This window comes from Carya illinoinensis, chromosome 6 (genome assembly GCF_018687715.1).
Source record: "Carya illinoinensis cultivar Pawnee chromosome 6, C.illinoinensisPawnee_v1, whole genome shotgun sequence".
NCBI lineage: Eukaryota > Viridiplantae > Streptophyta > Magnoliopsida > Fagales > Juglandaceae > Carya > Carya illinoinensis.
Genome location: NC_056757.1, coordinates 14,832,765 through 14,840,620, shown reverse-complemented (window position 1 = coordinate 14,840,620; position 7,856 = coordinate 14,832,765).

Below are 7,856 nucleotides of genomic sequence, written 5' to 3'. Positions count from 1 at the left end.
CTTTTTAGGATTTAGTGGATGTGGCCACTCTTGTGGAGCGAGAGAATAATCTGAGTATGGGCTCCCCTCCAGGACATAAGAGGCGGAGTTTTTCTGGTGAAGGAAGTAGCTCGGGTTCACCTCAGAAATTTGTTCAGCGGACCGGGACTCGACCTCAAGTGGCTTCAGGTGTACGTATGGGAGGACGGGTGCCAATTTGCAGAATTTGTAATAGAGCTCATGAGGGCGAGTGTCGGCTGAGTGGTGGATCCCAGTGTTACCGATGCGGCCAAGTGGGACATATTGCTCATGAATGCCCCGTCAGAGTTCAAGGAAGCTGTGGAGGTAGACGCGGTGGAAGAACAAATCCAAGACAAGCAGTACAAGCCCGGGTTTCTGCTGTCACACCCGGAGATGTTGATGATGAGGCACCAGCGACCCATGATGCTGGAGTAATTACAGGTATGGATTTAATTTAATTTTATGTTGGATTTGATTTTTGGTGTGCTTTGATTTCCTTGTGTATTTGGATTTCATGGGTTTATGTGTTTGGTTCAGGGAGAGTCCATTTATATGAGCAGTCATTGGTAGTGGCTCTACCCAATGGTGAAATGGTGTGGTGTTCCAAGGTTGCTTTGGGTTGCCCATTAAATTTTGATGAAAGGTTCTTGAATGCTGATTTGGTAGTGTTTAAGCTGTTGGGTTTTGATATCATCCTCGGGATGGATTGTCTATACCGATATTCTGCGAGTATTAATTGCAGAAGTCGGGTAATTAGCTTTCAACTTCCAGAAGGTGATTGTCTGGAATTTGCAGGGAGTAAGCTAAAAGAAAAGCCGGTAATTATATCGGCAATTCAAGCAAGAAGAGAGATTGCATGGGGAGCGAATGCCTTCTTAGTTCAGATGGTGTCTACGTCGTCGGAGAAGAAGTCTTTGGTAGACATTCCCGTTGTGGAGGAATTTTCGGATGTGTTTGTGGAAGACTTGCCTTGGCTACCCCTTGTTCGTGAAAAGGAGTTTGTTATAGACTTGGAACCTGGAGCGGCTCCTGTACATAAAGCTTCTTATCGCATGGCACCGGCTGAATTAAAAGAGTTGAAAACTCAGTTGCAATAGCTGGTAGATAAGGGGTTCATTCAACCAAGTACTTCGTCGTGGGGTGCGCCAGTTCTGTTTGTTAAAAAGAAAGATAGAACCCCTCGTATGTGCATTGATTATCGGGAATTAAATAAGGTGACCATCAAGAATAAATATCCTCTCCCACAGATCGATGATTTATTTGATCAGTTTCAAGAAGTAGCTGTGTTCTCGAAGATTGATTTGAGGTTAGGATATTACCAGTTGAGGATTAGAGACAAGGATGTGCCCAAAACTGCTTTCAGGTCGAGATATGGGCATTATGAATTTAAGGTGATGCCGTTTGGGTTAGCCAATGCCCTTGCTGCTTTCATGGATTTAATGAATCGGGTATTTCGACCTTATCTGGATTCCTTTGTGGTAGTATTCATTGATGATATTCTGATATATTCCCGAGATGTTGAAGAGCATGTGTATCATCTTCGTCTAGTCCTTGGGAAATTGAGAGAACACCAGTTGTATGCCAAGCTTAGCAAGTGTGAATTCTAGTTGGAGGAAGTCAGATTTCTTGGGCATGTGATTTCCCAAGAAGGAGTGGCTGTTGATCCTAGTAAGGTGGAAGCCATTTTGTCATGGCAGCGTCCGACTACAGTGCGCGAGATCTGGAGTTTCTTGGGACTTGCTGGATATTACCGAAGATTTGTGGAGGGATTTGCTCGCCTATCCGGACCTCTCACAGCTTTGACTCGGAAGAATGGAGAATTTGTTTGGTCAGACAAGTGTGAGAGAAGTTTCCAAGAATTGAAAAACAGGTTGATGACTGCACTAGTGTTAGTGCTCCTAGAACTGTATAAGCCATTTGTAGTCTTCAGCGATGCGTCTAAATTTGGATTGGGTTGTGTCCTTATGCAGGAAGGACGGGTTGTTGCCTATACATCTCGTCAGCTAAAGGATCATGAGAAGAATTATCCGACGCACAATTTGGAATTGGCTGTGATTGTTTTTGCTCTCAAGATCCAGCGACACTTTTTGTATGGGGAAGCTTGCGAAGTATACACCGATCAGAAGAGCTTGAGGCACTTGTTTTCCCAGAAGAATCTGAACATGAGGTAGAGGCGATGGCTGGAGTTAATCAATGACTACCAGTGCGAGATCAAGTATCATCCGGGGAAGGCAAATATAGTTGCTGATGCTTTGAGCCGAAAATAGCACTTGGAAGATGAAGTCGAGCCGTCAGAATTGGATTCTTTGCTTTGTGGGATGAGAAGACTCCTTATTGAGAGTTCACAGCAAGTGGAGGTATTATCTTCAGTTCTTGATATTCGGGTAACTGATTTTGAGGAATTGAAGACTCTTCAGAGGAAGGATCCGAAGTTGTTGGATATCAAAAAAAGAGTCAGAAAATCTCGAGGGCTGTTGCACTATAGTATGGATAAAGATGAAATTCTTCGGTTCTGAGATCGTAGAGTGGTCCCCAAAGATTCAGAATTCAAGGAGCGGATCATGGTAGAAGCTCATGCAGCCCCTTATTCAATTCATCCCGGTAGTACAAAGATGTACCGGGACTTGAAGAAAAATTACTGGTAGGATGGAATGAAGAGGGATATTGCCTTGTATGTTGAGAAATGCCACACATGCCGTCAAGTCAAGGCCGATCATCAAACACCTGCTAGTATGCTCCAACCCCTCCCTATTCCTGAGTGGAAGTGGAATGACATCACGATGGACTTTGTAGTGGGCTTGTCGAGGATGCCTAGTGGGAAAAATTCTGTTTGGGTGATTGTTGACCAGTTAACGAAGAGTGCTCATTTCTTGCCTGTTAATAACATCAATTCCTTGGGTAAGTTGACCCGCTTGTACGTCAAGGAGATAGTACGACATACCGAGGAGTATAGTGTCGGATCAAGACCCAAGGTTCATGTCTCAGTTCTGGAAGAGTTTGCAGGCAGTAGCATTAGGTACTAAGTTGAAGTTCAGTACTGCATATCACTCGCAGACAGACGGCCAATCAGAGCGCACCATTCAGACCCTTGAAGATATGTTGTAGGCATGTGTCATGGAATTTCAAGGGAGTTGGTAAAATCACTTGCCGCTCATAGAGTTTGCGTATAATAATAGCTTTCATGCAACCATTCAGATGGCTCCTTATGAAGCTCTTTATGGGAGGAAGTGCAGATCGCCTTTGTGTTGGGATGAAGTCGGGGAGAGTAAGATAATTTGACCCAAAATAATTCAAGAGATGCAAAGTCAAGTTCGGATCATCAGGGATAAAATGGCGGCAGCTCAGAGTCGTCAGAAAAGCTACGCTGATACCAGGAGGAGAGAGTTATCTTTTGAAGAAGGTGATTGGGTTTATCTCAAAGTCTCTCCCATGAGAGGAGTTAAGCGTTTTGGTAGAAAGAGGAAACTGGATCCAAGGGGCCCCTTTTCAAATTCTGGAGAAGGTAGGGTTCGTCGCCTATAGAGTTGCTTTGCCAAAATATTTTGGGGATTTTCATGATGTCTTTCACGTATCATCCTTGAAGAAGAGCTTTGGACAACAAGAGCCGCGCTTTGTCAACCCAGAGAGTATTCAGTTGCAACCGGACCTTACTTATGAGGTTGTTCCGCCACAGATCATGGATTGGAAAGAGCAACAGTTGTGGTCCAAGACGATACCTTTGGTTAAGGTGGCATGGGGAGATCCGTTAGCTCAAGACTTCTCTTGGGAGAGAGTAGCTGACATGAGGGAGCAGTACCCCTACTTGTTTGAGTAATGACGGTACGTTCTTAATCTTAGTCACAGGTGGTTTTATGTGGAATTATGTCGCTTGTTTCAAGGTGGTGTTTGATCTTGCAAATTTTCAGGACGAAATTTGTTTTTAAGGGGGGAGGATGTGATGACCCAATTTTACGTGTATTTTCACTGAATGGTTGTTTTTAATTTAATTAATATATTGGTTCTTTTATTTTAAATTAATGTATTTTAATTGGTTTTTAATTTATTTGATGTTGTGTTTAATTTATTTAGTCGTTTTACGGTTTTTAAAATCGTTTTCGGCGGATCTGTTTTTGATTTCTGGAGTGAGGATTGGACCTCATTTCTTTTCTTTTCTCTTTTTCTTTTTTCCCTTTTTCCTTTTCTTTTTCTTCTTTTCTTTCTTTTCTTTCTTTTTCTTCTTCTTTCCTCCCCGTTTTCTCTCTCTCGTGAGCTGCCTCTTCTCTTTCTCCTTACCGTCGTCGCCCCTTTGACTGCCCGGTTCTTTGCCGTCCGGCTGCTGTGTAGTGCACCACCCCCACCAATCTCTTCCCCTCTCACCAGAGATCAACCCCACCAATTTTCAGAGCCATCAGACTCGCCGTTAGTTGCCACGCATTGTTGGAAGTCACGGCACCAGCCCTATTTTGTTCCCATTCGAAAGTGGGTAATTTATTACCCACGGCAACAGTGTAAATTACACTGTTACGTTAATTTTCTTCCTCCGTTTGCAATGCCGCAAGCTTTCAAAAAATACCATATAGTGCTGTAAGTATTTTCCAAACTCTACTTTTAGATTTAAATATATTATGCTCTTACAATATTTATTTATCTGCTGGTTGGTTGATTCCGGACTGAGTCCGAGGAGTTCGGGGGTCAGATGGATTGAGGATGGAGTTGCTTGATGTGTTGATTTGTGATTGGTTGGTTATTTGTGCCATGAGGCGTGCGTTACATATTGCATACATGTGCATTTTATTTTAATTGAGAAAAATCGTGTTTTATTGGCGTAAATGGATTTTTGGGTGCGTGTGTCTCACGAGCCCAAGCCGGGATGGGTTATTATCTCGGTGGAGCTCCTCTGGTCACTCGGGAGTGTAATATACTGAGTGACGTCTCCTGAGTTGTCGCTGGGCGACGACGGGAGCAGGGGCAAGAGGATGCTTGGCTACGAATGCGCCGAGTGCAGAACTGGGCATCGCTCTACGCACCGACTCCATGGCCCTTCGCTGGAGAGGGCTAGAGGATGCTTGGCTACGAACGCGCGGGACGCGGAACTGGGCATCGCTCATTTAGGTGTCACACGTGTGGTCGTTACCTACAGTGTGGCACAGGAGCCAGGGTGTGCGGATGATCCCTAGGGGAGGTCATGGTGCATACGGATTAATTGGTTAATGGTTTGAATTGGATATGGGCCAAATGTGACTTTTGGCGTGATATTTGGAAAGGTTATGTTTTTGGGCCAAATGGGATTTTTGGTGCGCGTGGAAAAATTATGGTTTTATGGGACATGTGCATTGCATTCTTTCGTGCATGTTGTTTGAGTTAATATGTTTTTATCTAGTGGTGTTTGGATTTTACTTACCTGCGGTACCATTTTTGGTTCCGTAGATTTTGGTGCAGAGTTCGAGGAGGAGGAGGAGGCTGAGCCCGAGGATGCGGCTCCGCCGTAGCGCTGAGTTAAAGTCTATGCTTTGTAGTTGGTTTCAAAACAATATTTGTGTTATGTAATATTTTAATATGTATGTTTGAACAGCTTTGTAGTTAAACAAGAAAAATTCTGGTACTTAGTTATATGACTTTGCTATCTGCTGCGTGTTTCTTCATGCACATTTGTTGCTTATACACACACTTGGCACTCGTCAATAGGGTGGTGATCCGAGTTGTCATCATCCGAACGTCTAGATTTCCCCGTGTCCGTGCGTGGGGATTTGGGGGCGTCACAATCCCCTTTGGTTATGAGTTACTTTAATGAGACATCGTATGTGCTACACAAAAGAGAATGTTAGTGGAAAAAGACCTCACACGCTCTCCCTCACGTGTTACACTCAAATAATGGCACTCCACTCGTGTTTCACTCTTAATTGGCTTTTTCCCGATAATGATCTCACACTCTCTTGCCTTTTACCTCAAGAGTTTTCCCACTCAAGTTCTTTCAAAACTAATTGAACTAAATCAAGACAATACAACCTTATTTTATCCCAACTAATAATGAGGCCCAAGATCTGCCATTCTCCCCTTATCTACTCTCGGTGAAGCTTGTAAACGGAGTTAATGGCATTAAGCAACTTACAAGTGATTAATCATCTCTAAACCATGTTTCAAACTTAATTTCGTTTTGAATTCTTTGTCACCATCTTTATATGGACATTAATACTTTTATTTTTTTTCCCATCATTCTTAGAGTGAATTAGAAGATTAGACTTATTCAACACCTTTCAATACAAGGAAAGTCATTCGAAGGCCAAAGTCCTTGTCAATTGTCCTGTAGGTGCACCTACATGTGCATTGCAGCTAATCGGACTCTTGCCTATGCTGGTTGCACCATTTTCTAAAGAGAAATCTCATCAAATACATCACACCCTCACCATCGCAACTTAATTCTAGCATTGGACGAATTGACTCAATGAAACCCGTCTTTTCTTTCAATCTTCCAATTGTAACCCACATATGCAATACCATTACGTTCCCCCAAGCTCAAGATGTGCCATAAGCCCCTTATGTAGCCTTTGTTAAGCTTGTAACCAGAGTTAAGGGCATTAATCAACTTACAATTGATTCATCATGTCTAAACCATCTTCCAAACTAAATTTCATTCTTAATTCTTAATCTCCTTTTTTATATGGGCTTTATTGCTCTTATTGTTTTGTTTCCCATCATTCTTAGAGCAGAATAGAAGATTACATTTGATCCACCACATTTCAAAACAAGGAAAGTAATTCCAACGCCCAAGTCACTGCCAAGCGCCACCTATGTGCACCTCCATGTCCATTGCAACTAATCGGACTCTAGCCTTTGCCGTTTACACCATTTTCTCACGGTCTCATGGGAAATATCATCAAATACATGACACCTTAACGGTCGTAACTCAGTTCTAGCACAATTGAATTGAAGAAACCCGTCTTTTCTTTCATTCTTCCAATTATAGCCCACATATGCCATACCATTGGTTTCCCTCAAGCCCAATATGTGCCATACGCCCCTAATCTAGCTTTGGTTAAGCTTGTAATTAGAGTTATGGGCATTAATCAACTACAAGTGATTATTCATGTTTAAACCATCTTCTGAACTTAATTGCCTTTTTAATTCTTTCTCTCTTTTTTCATATGGGACGTATTGCTCTTATTGTTTTGTTTGCCATCATTCTTGAAGTGAATTAGATGATTAGACTTGATCCACCACATTTCAATACAAGGAAAGTCATTCCAACGCCCAAGTCCCCAGCAATCGCCAGCTATGTGCACCTCCATGTCCATTGCAACTAATCAAACTCTAGCCTATGCCGTTTACACCATTTTCTCAATGGAAACCACATCAAATGCATCCCACCATAACCGTCGGAACTTAGTTCTAGCATTGGATGAATTGACTCAAAGAAACCCGTCTTTTCTTTCATTCTTCCAATTGTAACCCACAGATGCCATACCATTGGTTCCCCTCCAGCCCAAGATATGCCATTCTCCCCTTATCTACTCTCAGTTAAGCTTGTAAACAGAGTTAATGGCATTGACCAACTTACAAGTGATTAATTATCTCTCAACCATGTTTCAAACTTAATTTCCTTTTGAATTCTTTGTCATCATCTTTATATGGACATTAATACTTTTATTTTTTTTTCCCATCATTCTTAGAGTGAATTAGAAGATTAGACTTATTCACCACCTTTCAATACAAGGAAAGTCATTCGAATGCCAAAGTCATCGCCAATTGTCCTATAGGTGCACCTCCATGTGCATTGCAACTAATCGAACTCTTGCCTATGCTGTTTGCACCATTTTCTAAAGAGAAATCTCATCAAATACATCACACCTTAACCGTCATAACTTAATTCTAGCATGGGA